Genomic DNA, 14,114 nt, shown 5'->3' on the forward strand with positions numbered 1-14,114 from the left:
TAGACAGAGAACACAGGGGGCTAACACCTTCAACATATTGTCTAGCTATCACCAATTGTTAACAGCTAACCTGAGAATGCAACTTTTTAAAAAAAAGTTTTGTGATTTACACATGAAAGAAGTGAAACTATCATGGTATTCAAACAGATGAAAGACTCAACAGACAATCAAGGTATTTTTCAATGTATAATTTCAGTTACATCACACTGTAAATTTTTGCTATAAATTCTGTGTTTTAGGATTGAGTTCTCCACTATCACCTGATGAAGGAGCGACGCTCCAAAAGCTAGTGTGCTTCCAATTAAACCTGTTGGACTATAACCTGGTGCTATGTGATTTTTTAACTTTGTACACCCCAGTACCAACACTGGCATCTCCAAGTTCAGTGAAGGCATTGAGGGCTTCCATGATCTCAGTTTACAGCTTGAACAGTAGTAACTAAATATTATGCTGCACTAGAAAAGACTCTAAGTAGCAGTGGCACCAGAGCAGTGAGCACACTAGAAACCAGAATGCCGTCTAGAGATGACTACACAATTTGAATCCTGAGAACAAGGACCAAAACAAAAGGATTCTGAATTAGACTCGTTATACCAGCATAAATTTAAGGAATTTTAATGACCAGACTATTTTATAATCAGGAACACCAAATGTTGTGGAGCACAGCACATGACAAACTAATAAGTGGACTATGCACAAATTTGTATTTTACATTTCCTGCATGCCTCGCAAGGCTATAAATAAACATACCCTGTGTTTGTGCTCGGTCTAAAAGATGGGCACCCACCATAGTCCTTGAAGGAAGATCCCCACAAAGGCCTAACAATCTCTGTGGTATGTATTTCCTCTGTCTTAACATTAATTTTAAACTAATCTCCAGGCATCCAGCAATTGTGATGTCATCAAGCAGTACTTCCTTAAATTTGCAGCCTTTTCGTGCTCAGTGCACTTTTGTGTAATAATCTTCGCTCATTCCTCACAATGTTATTTTCATAGTTCCTTTCTGGCCTTTGAGTTAAACCCTATTGGCTATTTCCACCTGCTCTGTTGTATTTGTATTTACTCGATGTTTTTCTCTCCAAACAGTATTGTTGTTATTCCTTTGGCCCTGATGTTGAAAAGCATTCTGTGTGCTTTTTTTTTGTTTATTGGTCTCGCAAGTCCTTACTTTTTAACAATGATGCATGCTCCAATTCAACCACTTCTCATACAATAAGGGTAGAGCTAATTAAGTGGATGCAAATGTGCAGAAGTGAAGTGTGTAAGCCAGAAGTCCAAATAAACATTGTGGAAGTCATTGCTTCACCTATACCCCAAAGTCTGAATACAATGAAAAGGGCTCATTTACATCCATATTTGAACAAATACAAAACAAAAAATGAATAAAAACACTTTAGTTAATATCGCATCTTGCATAAGGTGAAAAATGAGCACATTGACTAATTGAGCTTTCTCTGCAATTCAATACGATCATAGCTTAACTTTTACAGCAGCTATACTTTCCCATTCAGTTACCACTACCCTGTTTCAAGTACATTTTATTAACTTATCCTCCAAACTATCTTTACCAGTTTGATTTTTTCTATTTATATGAAAATTAAAGGCCTCCAAAAACTAATTAATCTTGTTTCATGTTCATTTGATTTCCAGGCTTGTGTTCTGTTCAAAACTATGATCACAGTGAAGACCCCTATAAACAACAACTTTCAAAGGCACGTGCACTACTCTTAGCTAATACTCAGCTCTACCATTGAAATTCTACATCTGCATTTTCTGGGATATGCACTGGTCACTTTCTTAATAAATTAAATACATGCTGTGGTTCTGTTCGCCGAGCTGGGAGTTTGTGTTGCAGACGTTTCGTCCCCTGTCTAGGTGACATCCTCAGTGCTTGGGACCCTCCTGTGAAGCGCTTCTGTGATATTTCCTCTGGCATTTATTGTGATTTGTACCTGCATGTAAAAATAAATCACTATAAATGCCAGAGGAAACATCAGAAGCACTTCACAGGAGGCTCCCAAGCACTGAGGATGTCACCTAGACAGGGGACGAAACGTCTGCAAGACAAATTCCCAGCTCGGCGAACAGAACCACAACAACGAGCACCCAAGCTACAAATCTTCTCCCAAACTTTGAAATTAAATACATTTTATAGATGAAATATTTTTAAACATGCTAATTATTGTCAGTGAGCGAATAAAAGGTTAATTTTAAGAGCCTCCTCAAGGCCTGCAAAACAGCCACAATTGATGGAAACTTGCCGTGCAAATTAATTTCATGTGATGACATAGCCATTTTTGTGGGCGAGGCTGGATTCCAGTGTAATTATCTTTTAAAACAGGCAGAAGCACAATTATGCTGGGTGAAATTTACATTTGACTATTAATTCTGTGTGCCAATTTAAGCAATTTCAGGTAAATTGCATTGACAAACTCACCACAATCTAATGGAGACTTTATTCGATTGCTAACTAGTTGGAATACATATACAATGGATTCCAAACATTTAGAAAACTGAACAAAATAGCACATGATTTGCTGAAATAGCACAGTGAACTAGGACTTTTTAACCTCGCATTTCAAGTCATACTAAATTTGTGCTGCAAGTTGGTGAGCATGTTGAGACTTAAATGAACATCATGCCCAAAGGCCTATCTCTGCAGCCAATAATACAATAGGATACAGAAGGAAACAGACAGAATGACAGAAAGAAATAGGGTAAATTGAAGTTAATACAAAACAGAAGTTAAATGTTTAAAAGTGGGAAAGAAGGAGAATGCTAGACTAAATGCCAGAGAAAAAGTAAGCTGTTTGAAAACCATTATATTGATTCTTTACAAATTGAGTGACTGTCTGGGGCACGTGCAAAATATACACAGTCTTTTGATCCATGAAATACTAAACCAACATGCTTTGAAAAAATGGAATCACTTTCATGGCACATGTTAATTATTGGAATGAAGAATACCAAAATCCATATCCTTTATTTTCTACCAGTCACACAAAACAATGACAATGGAGTTATGGTTTCAATACAGCAATCACAGCTCTATTGCTAATTTTACATCAGAAATGACACAAGGAAAATCCCAGTGATGGATGAACAGCTTCAGGAACTGTAGGTCCAATATCATATTTTGCCTCTTCAGCACAATACATTTAACATGGCTAATCTAAAATTACTCAAAAATTGCATCCTATTGTAAAATGTCATTTATCAGGATAAACTAATTGGTATCTCTTAGGTTTGCATTTCAAAACGGTTTTGCATCCTGAACACTAAAAGGAGCATTTCAATTTTTAGATTAAAGCATTTTGTCATGATTTACTGGAGTAGTGTGCTGGTAATCAAGCTCTTTTTCCCAGAATACTTATCAAAATACATAAAAACTTTAATTTGTCTGTTTGATAGAGCCAGGCTATCAAAAACATGGACCAGTTTTTGTACTTCACAGAAACTGTCATTTATTACAAATAATTGGTTTCTAACCACAAATAAAGAACCATGATCTGGTCAACATTCAACTCTACTCTTTAAATTCTAACCTTTTCTAAAGGTCCTTACTCACAAAAAAAAAGGTACTATGGATGGAGGGAGAAAAAAATGGGGACAACAAAATCAGAAGCCCCAGACGTTCATTGAAATTAGCCTTTTGCTTGTTAGGGCTTGTAGTTCTTCAATCTCTCTTCTCCAGGCACTTTAAATTTCTTTGCAGAATGTACAGGCAATTGGTACATTAACTGCAAAATCCTTTAGTTACTTATTAAATGCGTAGATGACAGCAACAGGTTAGAAAATAAACTGGCTTTCTTCAGACTTCAAGTATCTTACTGAAGAGAAACAACACCAGCTTCCTTTCCAAAGGGTTCTGTTGATCTCAGTCACACCCACAAGCTGTTCAGCTACCCCAGTAGCTCATTAGAAAGGCCATCAGCCTGACAAAAGCTTTGTCATTCAAAACTGGATTAGATTACCTACAGTGTGGAAACAGGCCATTTGGCCCAACAAAGCCACAGTGACCTTCTGAACAGCAGCCCACCCAGCCCCATTCCCCTACCCTAAAATTAACCCTTACCAATGCACCTAACACTATGAGCAATTTAGCATGGCTGGTTCACCAGTTCACCTGACCTGCACATCTTTTGATTGTGCGAGGAAACTGGAGCAGCCAGGGTAAACCCATACGGACTCAGGGAGAATGTGCAAACTCCACACAGACAGTCACCCAAGGTGGGAATCGACCTCAGATCCCTGGCACTGTGACGCAGCAGTGCTCAACACTGAGCCACCATGGACACAACTTCACAAGCCAATTGGCTACTTGTTGTTGACAAATCTCAATTTGTGCATACACCCCTGATGACCGACCACCTGCAAACACTTTCTCCCACTAATTAAACAAAGCAGCAATGCAAACATGATTTACAATGAGTTTCAGTAACATGCTTATGAAAAGTACAGCAATTGCTCCCACAATCCTTGTTTTAAAACAGCCCTATCCCTATTACATTCCACAATCAAAAATACAGAAAAGGTAACAAATTGCCTTTACAATTTGACATTAAAAGAGGGCTGCATTCAAGTTTATATAAATTCTTAGTTCACAAATTATTCTGAGTTAAGGCCTAAAGTGCAACAGTAATATTACAGTAGACTCTCAGACATTTCCAGTACAGAAGGAGGCTGTTTCAGCTCAAGTCCATGATGGTCAACCAAACTCTGACTACACTCATGTCATTTGGCAGCTTTGACCCATAATCCTGCAGGCTATGACAACTGAAGTGAATAGCTTAAGCCTGCTTAAATGTTTCATGAGTTTATGACACAATAACTCTGTCAGGTAATGAGGTCCAACACCTTCAGAGTGAAAAGAAAATTTCTAATCTCCTCTTAGTCTTCTACCTCTTAATGTAAATCTGTGATCCCGAGTTTTAACACCCAACTAATGGAAAACTTTGCTTTTCTAACCACCCCAAGTCCCTCATAGTATTCCATACCTCTATTAGGTCACCTCTCAACCTTTGCTGCTCCAAGGAAAACAACTCCAGCCTATCTGATCTTTCTTCACAGCCAGATCCCCTAACCCAGGCAGTATCCTGTCAAATCTCCTCTGCCATCCTCTCTAGTGCAATCACACCTTTCCTACAATGTGACAAAAACTGCATGCGGTATTCCAGTTATGACCTAACATTATACACAGTTCCAGCATGAACATCTTACTCTTGCATTCTATGCCTTGGTTAATGACAACATGCATCCCATCTGCCTTATCAGCTACCTTCATCAATATTCCCTAATGCCTGAAGCAATCTGTGGCTATGCACATTGATATCTCTCGGATGTTCAGTACTTTCCAGGGTCGAACAGTATGGCACTGGAAAAGCACGGCAAGTCAGGCAGAATCTGAGGAGCAGGAGCATCAAAGTTTCACGCATTCTTCTGCTCCTCAGATGCTGCCTGACCTGCTGTGCTTTCTTCTAATATCACCCCATTATTAACAAAGTGAGGAAGGAATAGACCAGGAAATAACAGGCTAAACAGTATGGGAAGGTTGTCAGAGAGAATTCTGAGGGACTCAATACATCTCACTTGGAGACACAGAAAAATTAGGGATAGCCAGCATGGATTTGTTAAGGGAAGATCATGTTGACAAACTTGATCAAATGTTTTGGCAAGCAAACTAAGATTACTGATGAGAGGAATACATTTTAAGTGGTCTATGTGGACATTAGCAAGGCTTTTGAAAATGATCTTCATGGCAGATCCGTCAATCATGTAAAAACTGACATGCTGGATCCAAATTTGGCAGAAAACAGAGTGTGATCGTACAGGGATGTTTCTGTGACAGGAATTCTGTTTCCAAGAAGATTCTGTAGGGCTCAGTGCTGTGGCTCTTGCTTTTTGTGGTGTGCATTAATGATCTGTACTTAAATGTAATAGGAATGATCAAGAAGTTGTGGATCACATAAAAACTAGTAGAATGGAATATAGTGAGTGATAGCCACTAACCGCTGAAGGATATCAACTGACTGGCTAGGAGGGAAGAACAGTGGCAAATTGAATTCATCTGAGTAAGGACGAGGTAATGCGCTAGGGAAGAGCTAACAAGATAAGGGAATAATATTACTAATGGTAAGACCCTGGAAAGTACAAGGAGAAAGTGAGGACTGCAGATGCTGGAGATCAGAGTTGAAAAATGTGGCACTGGAAAAGCACAGCAAGCCAGCAGCATCTGAGCAGGAGCATTGATGTTTCAGGCATAAGCCCTTCATCAGGAATGTGGACAACATTAGAAGTCCTCCAGTTCTCTGATACCTCACCTGTGACCAAAGAGAATTTGAAAATCATTGCTAAGGACCCTGATATCTTCTCTCTTGGCTCCCTCACTACCAGAGATACATTTCATCCACTTTAAAGGCTGCTACAGCTGCTAGTATCTTCTCACTGCACGCCCTCAATTTTCCTAATATTTCATAGTCCTGTACCAGGACTATACATGCATTATCCATTTCCCTTGTGTAGACCACACAAAATATTCTTTAAGGATATTCATACTCATTCATTAATATTCATTCTTCCACGTACACACGAATGATGAATATGATTTACTGTTTCCTAGTTACTGTCTGACTCTACTTATTCAAAAGCAACTTTGGATTTTCCCTCATTCACAATGCTTTCCTATACATTCACTTTGTTTAATAATTTCCTTTCCAAATTTCCCGTGCAGTTTTTATACTTCTCTAGCAACTCTGTAGCATTCAGCCCTCAGTATCTGCCACAAGCTTCTGTTTTTGCTTAATTCTAACCTTCTTGACCTTTGACATCTGGGATTCTCTGGTCTTGGCCCCATCCTTTGACCTGATGGGAGCATATCAGACCTGTGCTCTCGCTAATTTCTCCTTGAATGTCTCCCATTGTTCTGACACAGCTTTATCTGTAAGTAGATGATTCCAGCGCACTTGAGCCAAATTGCATCTTTTCTTAGTAATTTCATTTATTGTATTTTACTTAGCCTTCCCCCAATTTAAAACCTTCATTCTCAGCCATCACTATCCTCTTACATAACTATCCTAAATCTAACTGTTTTATGATCACCATCTCCAAAATGTTCCCTCACTGTTAATTTCTACCTTCCCGGTCTCATTTCTAAATATTAGGTCCAGAATATTAGTTGCTTTTTTAGACTTTTTATGCAATGGTTAAAAAAAATTCTCCTAATTTCTTCCTTCCTGATCTTTCACATGAGAAGCAATCCAGCTAATATTTGCATGGTTAAAATCCCCTACCATTTCTCTGAAATGTGGTAATCTATCTCTCCTTAAATGTTTAGTGGGCCTGGGCGGGGGGAGAGGAGGATGGGAAATATAGCACACTGTTTGCCCACACAACCACACTTCATGATCTGTCCAATATATCATCCACTCCTACCAATGCTATAATTGGCTTCTTCATCTATATTGTGAACTTCCCTTCTCCTCTGTTACCCACTCTACCTCATCTGCATATTCTAGATTCGGGAATGTTTAGCTGCCCGTCTTTCATCCATGTCACAATAAGTGGCCGAGCTGAAAACATGGGTGTTGAGCAGTTATAGGTAAAGAAGAGGTGCTAAAAGGATGGCAACAATTCAGGTAGAGAATTCACCAGACTCAGATGGTATGCATCTTGCAATGCTGAGAGAGTTAAGGAAGCAAATCACAGAGCCAGTAACAGAAACTTTCCAGGACTCTCTGAACACAGAATTAGTTCCAGGGGACTGGAGGACTGCAAATGTGACACTGTCATTTAATAAAGGGACAAAGGATAACCTAGGAAACTGCAGACCTGCCAGCTTGAGATTAATAATAGGAAATGTGATGGAGGCCATAATAAGGATAAGGTAATATGCATTTAGAGAAAAATAAGTTAATACTAGACAGTCAACATGGCTTTGTCATGTCTGATAAATTTAATTGAGTTCTTTGATGGGTGATATAGGTAATGGATGAGGGTAGATATATATTTGGACTTTCAGAAAGCATTTAATATGATGCCACATGGCAGATTAGCTATCAAAACAGGATCCTATTTGGTGGGTTCTTGGCAGCATGGATTTATAAGTTGACTAAAAGATAGGAAACAGGGGGTAGGTGTCGATGGGCATTTCTCAGATTGGATAAGAGTCAGACGTGATGTTCCCCATGGATTGGTGTTGGGACCCTTGGTTTGTCTAATTTATACAAACAATTTGGAGGTGGATGTTGAGGGAGAAATCTCTAAATTTGCAGATGATACTAAGCTAGGGAGAGTAGTAAATTGTGAGGATGATGCTGAATGACTTCAGAGGGATATAGACAAGTTGGCCAAATGGGCAGACACCTGGCTAATGAATTTCAATGCAAAGAAATGTGAAGAAATGCATTTTTGTTGAAGAAACACAAGGGACAATACAGGCTAAATGGTACAACATTGAGGGGAGCACAGGAGCGGAGGGACCATGTGCATGATGCTTTGACGTTAGCCAGGCAAGTCAAAACAGTTATTAAGAAGGCTTATAGGATCCTTGGGTTTATAATTAGAGGCACAGAGTATAAAAGCAAGAAAGTGACACTATACATCTCCCGATCATTGGTCACACCACATTTGGAATATTGCTTTCAGTTCCAGGCATCTCATTAAGGAAAGATATCAAAGCCCTTGAGAGAGTTCAAACGATATTTACTTCAAACAATATTAGGAATTTAAGATACAAGGAAAGATTAGAGAGATTGGGCTTATTCTCCACAGAATAGAGAAAATCAAAAGATGACCATATTGAAGTGTTCAAAATTATGAACAATTTTCACAGGGTAAAGAAGGATATTATTTCCATTAGTTGGTTCATCAGTAACTAGAAGTCACAATTTTAAAACTGTCAGCAAGAGAGCTAGGAGTGGGATAAGGAGAAACATCTTTACACAGAGTTGTTCAGATTTGGAATGCACTACCTGGGGGAGTGATGGAGGCAGATTCCACTGGACATTTCGAAAGAGAGCTGGATATATATATATATTTGAAAGTGACGAAGGGCTATGGAGATAGAGCAAGAGAGTGGGACTACCCAGATAGGATTTTAGGAATTAGTACAGAAACAATGGGTTGAATGACCTCAGTCTATGCTGTAAATTCTATGATTCTGTAATTGTGATATTATTTTCCTACAAGCCTATCTGTGCTGTCAGTTCATCCATCTTATTCTCTCGGCTCCTTGCATTAAAATATATTCAAATTAGTCTTGCCACAGTCACGTTTTTCTTATCTACTTTATACTTCTTCTGCCTTCCAGACCCACTTACTCATGTTTTAACTTCTAAATTCGTCTCAGCTTCTCCCCCTCCCTGAATTACTTGGCAGGATCCTATCTCCCTGCCAATTGAGTTTAAATCCACTCCAATTGTTCCAAAGCATGGGAACATCACCAAACCTGTCCAGTTTTCAGATGCTGGTAGATCACCACTGTATAATTCCAGCTGTTTTATTTCCAATGTTAATCCCACTGTGCAAATGTTTGAATTGGTTGGTTAAATGCCAAAGTTACATGATAGACAGTTTTATAGTAGGCTTTTCAAATTCACTGCAAATGACATAATTGAGACACCAAATATCATATTGCTCTAAAATTAGTGCTGAAACCCGTACTACTACTAATAGACTGTAGAAGTTCAAATGTTCAAAATATAAAGTACCTATAACTTTGTAGAAGTTTATATTTCAAAAACATTTACAGTTGGACAACGATATCAATTCAATAAAAAATTATTTAATTGACTCCAACATTTACTTTGAGAGAGAGAGAGAATGAATCATTGAGCATTGCACAGTATTAGCAGACTGACATGCGGCTTCTAAAAAGTCTCTACAATGTGCCTCACATCCTGGGGGACAGGAAATTAACGTTTTATATTCTTTAAGGAAAACCACAAGTCCCCTTGATATCTTATTGTGCTGTGTGAAGTAGTTCAAAGCCAGAAAGTTTAGAAAACCGTCGATGCTCACTGCCTCGGATGAGAATTTAATGGGCAATGACTAGGCAGGCCACACAAAAAAAAGTTAGGAAAAAAGAGCCATCTTAAAATAAAACATACAGAATGATAAAATTCTCAACAGAAATTGATGTCAGCAAGGGAAACATCACTTTCCAACCAATGTTCTGCCACCAATAGCTCAGACTATGTGACGATTGTTCTCAAGGCTATTGCAGTTATTGGTCTCAGACTGATGTCAAAACACTTTTTTTGAGTAATTCTAAGCAATAAGATGGATTTTATCTACAAAATAAATGTGTTGTTTGACCATGTTATATATCAGTTGGTAAAGATAGCGTCCATCAAGATTCAGGTTTGAATATAACCTTTATTGCCTGTACCAAGCAGGGGTAAGACATTTTTTTTGTCTGCAGTCATTTAGATTATTGTCTACAATCAATATTATAGACTCAGCTTGAGGCTTATAAGGCATACGCTGAAGTAGTCCATCTTCATTCCTCAGAATTTATTAAGAAGCCACCTTCTTTTGTCCCACATGACAGTAGGGTCAACTTATGAGGCAGATTCCTTACAGAAATAGAATGCAATTAATTGCAGGATGAGAGAGCTTCAATGGAATCAGATCAACCTTTCTTCACTAAGGATCGAACAAAAATTCCATCCCAATGACAAAGATTCTGATTAAGACTTACACAGTTTGACCCCACCACAGAGTATATCCAAGGCAAACTGCAGACCGTGTCTGATACATTTTCCTGCACCTCCTGTTTTTTTTGGGAGGAGGGGGACTGTCTAAACAGAATGTTTACATGTTGAAGATGTGGAGTCTTAAATGTATTTGTCAACCAAGTTCCTCCTAACAACCACTGACTCAGTTTGGAAAAAGTTCATACATCTCAGAAAGGTCACGAAATGTGTATCCATATAATAGTACTGAGTCATGGAATGGCCAGCACATATTCCCACTGATTGCATTCTAAGACCTTTCTCTAAGCAATGCTACCAGCTAAGTCTTCTGAACAATTGCTTTAGTCTGTAACGACCACTTTGTTATTCTCAGCATCCTCAGGTTGGACATTCTCCAATGTTTACTTGGGTATTTCCAAGTGCCAGGCACAAGTTCATAACACTATCTGGTAGTCTGGTAAATCAAAGGACATTGAAGACATGATTTGATTTATTATTCACAAGTACTGAGATACAGTGAAAGGAATTAGTTTGTGTGCTCTCTAGACAAATCGTACCTTACGTACTATGTTAGTTTTTTTTTTGGTGGTGCCAATTTGATTGAGGTTTGTGCAGTGTTTCTGTACATTAGGCCCAGGATGTTTTCTTAGACTTTTGTTCCAAATTCACCTCATTAACTGTCTACCACACCTTATGATGACTCTCTCGTTCGATGCTAGCTGGATTCTACCACACCTTGTACCAAGAAAAACTCACCACTGAAGGGATAACCTAGAATAAATGGTATTCTTGTGTCCACTTTAAAAGGCCATTGTGACCCGAGCATACTGTCACAGTCTGGAGATGCTCTCCAAAATTCCCAAAATTTTCTCTCTGTGGTAGATAAATGAAATGAGCACCACACTTATGGACCTTGAGATCCAGGTGGCTGGGATGCCGCAGAGCAGAGCCATACCCTTCCTGGAAGAGGGGAGGCTGTCATACAATGACAGCCTACCAAACTGATCCAAGTTGCCACTTGAGTCATTGCAGTCTCAGCAAACTGGGGGAATGCTTGGAAATGAAGGAAGATGGTCAACAACTTTGTCCAATGGACCAGGGCAATCTTCTCTCTGCTTCCTCGCATTCACTCTGTCTTTGCTAATGCACCCACTTCCCACTAAGGCTAATGCTGTACCACTCTCACTATTACATGCAACGCCTTCCCTCACTTGCTCTCACCCACCCATACCCATTCTATCTTGACCTTGCATGGTATCTGCCCTGCTTGCTCATTCACACAGAACACTTACCTCACCAACACCAGCATGAATAATTATGCATTGACTTTCATTTCACTCAATCCCTCCCTTTTCTCAGATATCAGTCTAGGGGCTCTGACACGATCAGTTGGTCACTCTAAGTAGTCATGGCCAAGATCTTCTCATAGGGATGAAGAGCCGAATGTTGAGCAGCCCACCACATATCTCACCTCTTTCTGCCCTACTGTGGGCTCCTTTTTTTCCCAGCGGCTGCTGAGACCTATTAATGGGGGGTTTTGCTTATTGTCAGCTTCATTAACATAGAATCACACTACATTACTCTACAGCTTCCTAATCTATTACATGTCATGAGTAAACTTGACATTGACAATTGCTAACAATTATCCATAGACAGGAATCCAAGAAATCCTTGGTATTGTCATAGTCATAGATACTAATCTTCCCCTCTTACTTCTGGATGTATCTATTAGTCTTCAAAAGGTAAAGATTTCCTCATTGTGGTTGATTAAATATTGCTGTCTGGAGGTCAAGGAACAATATGGTCCCCATTTCACCAATTATCATTACACTTAAAGAGATTTTCACCACACATGGCATTCTTGAGATGGTCATCTCAAATACTGTCCTGCTGTTCACTAATGACTTCTTCAAGGACCTCACTGAATCACACAATTTTGTACAGATTATCAGTTCACCTTCATGGTGATGCTGAATAGGGTGCTAATACTGACAAGGTCCTTTTGTAGAAAGACAATATCATTCTGGCCTTTCTTCATTACTGGTCCACAACTCTACACAATGGTAGGAGTCTTTTGAATAATTATGTATAGGAGGTTACACTCAGTTTCTGAGTCTCCCACATGCCCTCCAAGATACCAGAGAGACCAATGTGGATAAGGATCAGGTTGAAGGAAGATCATTACTGTATAAACCAGGTTGCCATTAACTTCTTACATAAACTACAGGAACTACAAGGATTCTGTTCTCGAAAGCCAGATAGAATCTGGAACCAGAATCAACCTAGCCAAGTTTAAGCCCATTAATTCATTCTCATTTGTTCTTTGTAAACACTGACTATGGTGTCTACAGACACAACAGATTCAGCATTGGTTTCTGCCAAAAGGAGGCCTTTACAGACCTAGATTGATAGCTTAAAAGACAGGAGTTACTGGTCCAAAGCCTTAGCCATACTCAATTGTTTGTATACAGAGCAAATACAGAAATGCTTTTCATAATATGTACTGAATCTATCAAAACATAACAACATAGCTTCATAATTCTTTTTTTAAAAAAATGTTGATGAGTTTTCAATTGTTACGTGAAGAGATTTTGCTCATACCTTCAGAAAAAGTCATCTACTTCACGGCAGCTTCTAATCTCAATCTTTAGCCATAAGCATTTGTTTAACTCAAGTCAAAATAATTACACGTCTCCATGCTTCATATCAATGCTTACTATCTGCACCCACAGTCAAAACATAAGTCAGTAAGTATCACTGATGAAACGTCAACTGCTTCTCAATAAACACCTCAAAGTGGTTTGTTTTTGGCAGCTACAAAAAAAGTTCATTGAAAAGCCACATGAATTTATGGAATGTTAAATATAGAAAGAACCTTTCAATAAGTACATGAACTGTAATGATAAACAAAATCAAATTTGGTTAGTAGCCATTCCTCTTACTTAAGTAAAATTCTGACATAGTTTAGATTTTTTCATTTTGCGGTTTTACAGTTCTATGTTAATTATTTTTTCTCTGGTTCTCAGTAATTTATCCACAAAATTCACTCCCTAACACTATAATATTAAATTATAAGTTTTTTTGCAGTCTCAGAAGCCTTTACTTCCTATTATACCCGATGCATTACTAAAATCAGATTTAATAAATTTATTTCCTCTTGTTAAGATGCATCTTATATTAATTGAGTGATTTCATTGTCAACTAATAAGTTCTGGCCTTAGTGTTGGAACACTTTCAGTGTGTATGCAATTTTATGAAAGAATAAACTGGCACTCAATTTCTTGGTAACTGTTCTCACTCCCATGTCTGAAGAATGTAGCAATTCAGATTAACTGTTCTTTCATTGACACATACCTCTTGGTTCATTGTCTGTTATTCTATTGTGTGACTGCTGTGTCCCCAACACCTCTTAAATTGATG

The 14,114-nt window shown here is 38.6% G+C and overlaps 1 protein-coding gene across 6 annotated transcripts in view; it reads right to left on the reverse strand.

Annotated features, from left to right (window-relative positions):
* inpp4b (inositol polyphosphate-4-phosphatase type II B) overlaps nt 1-14,114 on the reverse strand; it is a 940,291-nt gene that overhangs the window by 353,988 nt on the left and 572,189 nt on the right. The gene's annotated exons all lie outside the window — the stretch shown is intronic.

The sequence above is a fragment of the Chiloscyllium punctatum genome, chromosome 14, assembly GCF_047496795.1.
Source record: "Chiloscyllium punctatum isolate Juve2018m chromosome 14, sChiPun1.3, whole genome shotgun sequence".
NCBI lineage: Eukaryota > Metazoa > Chordata > Chondrichthyes > Orectolobiformes > Hemiscylliidae > Chiloscyllium > Chiloscyllium punctatum.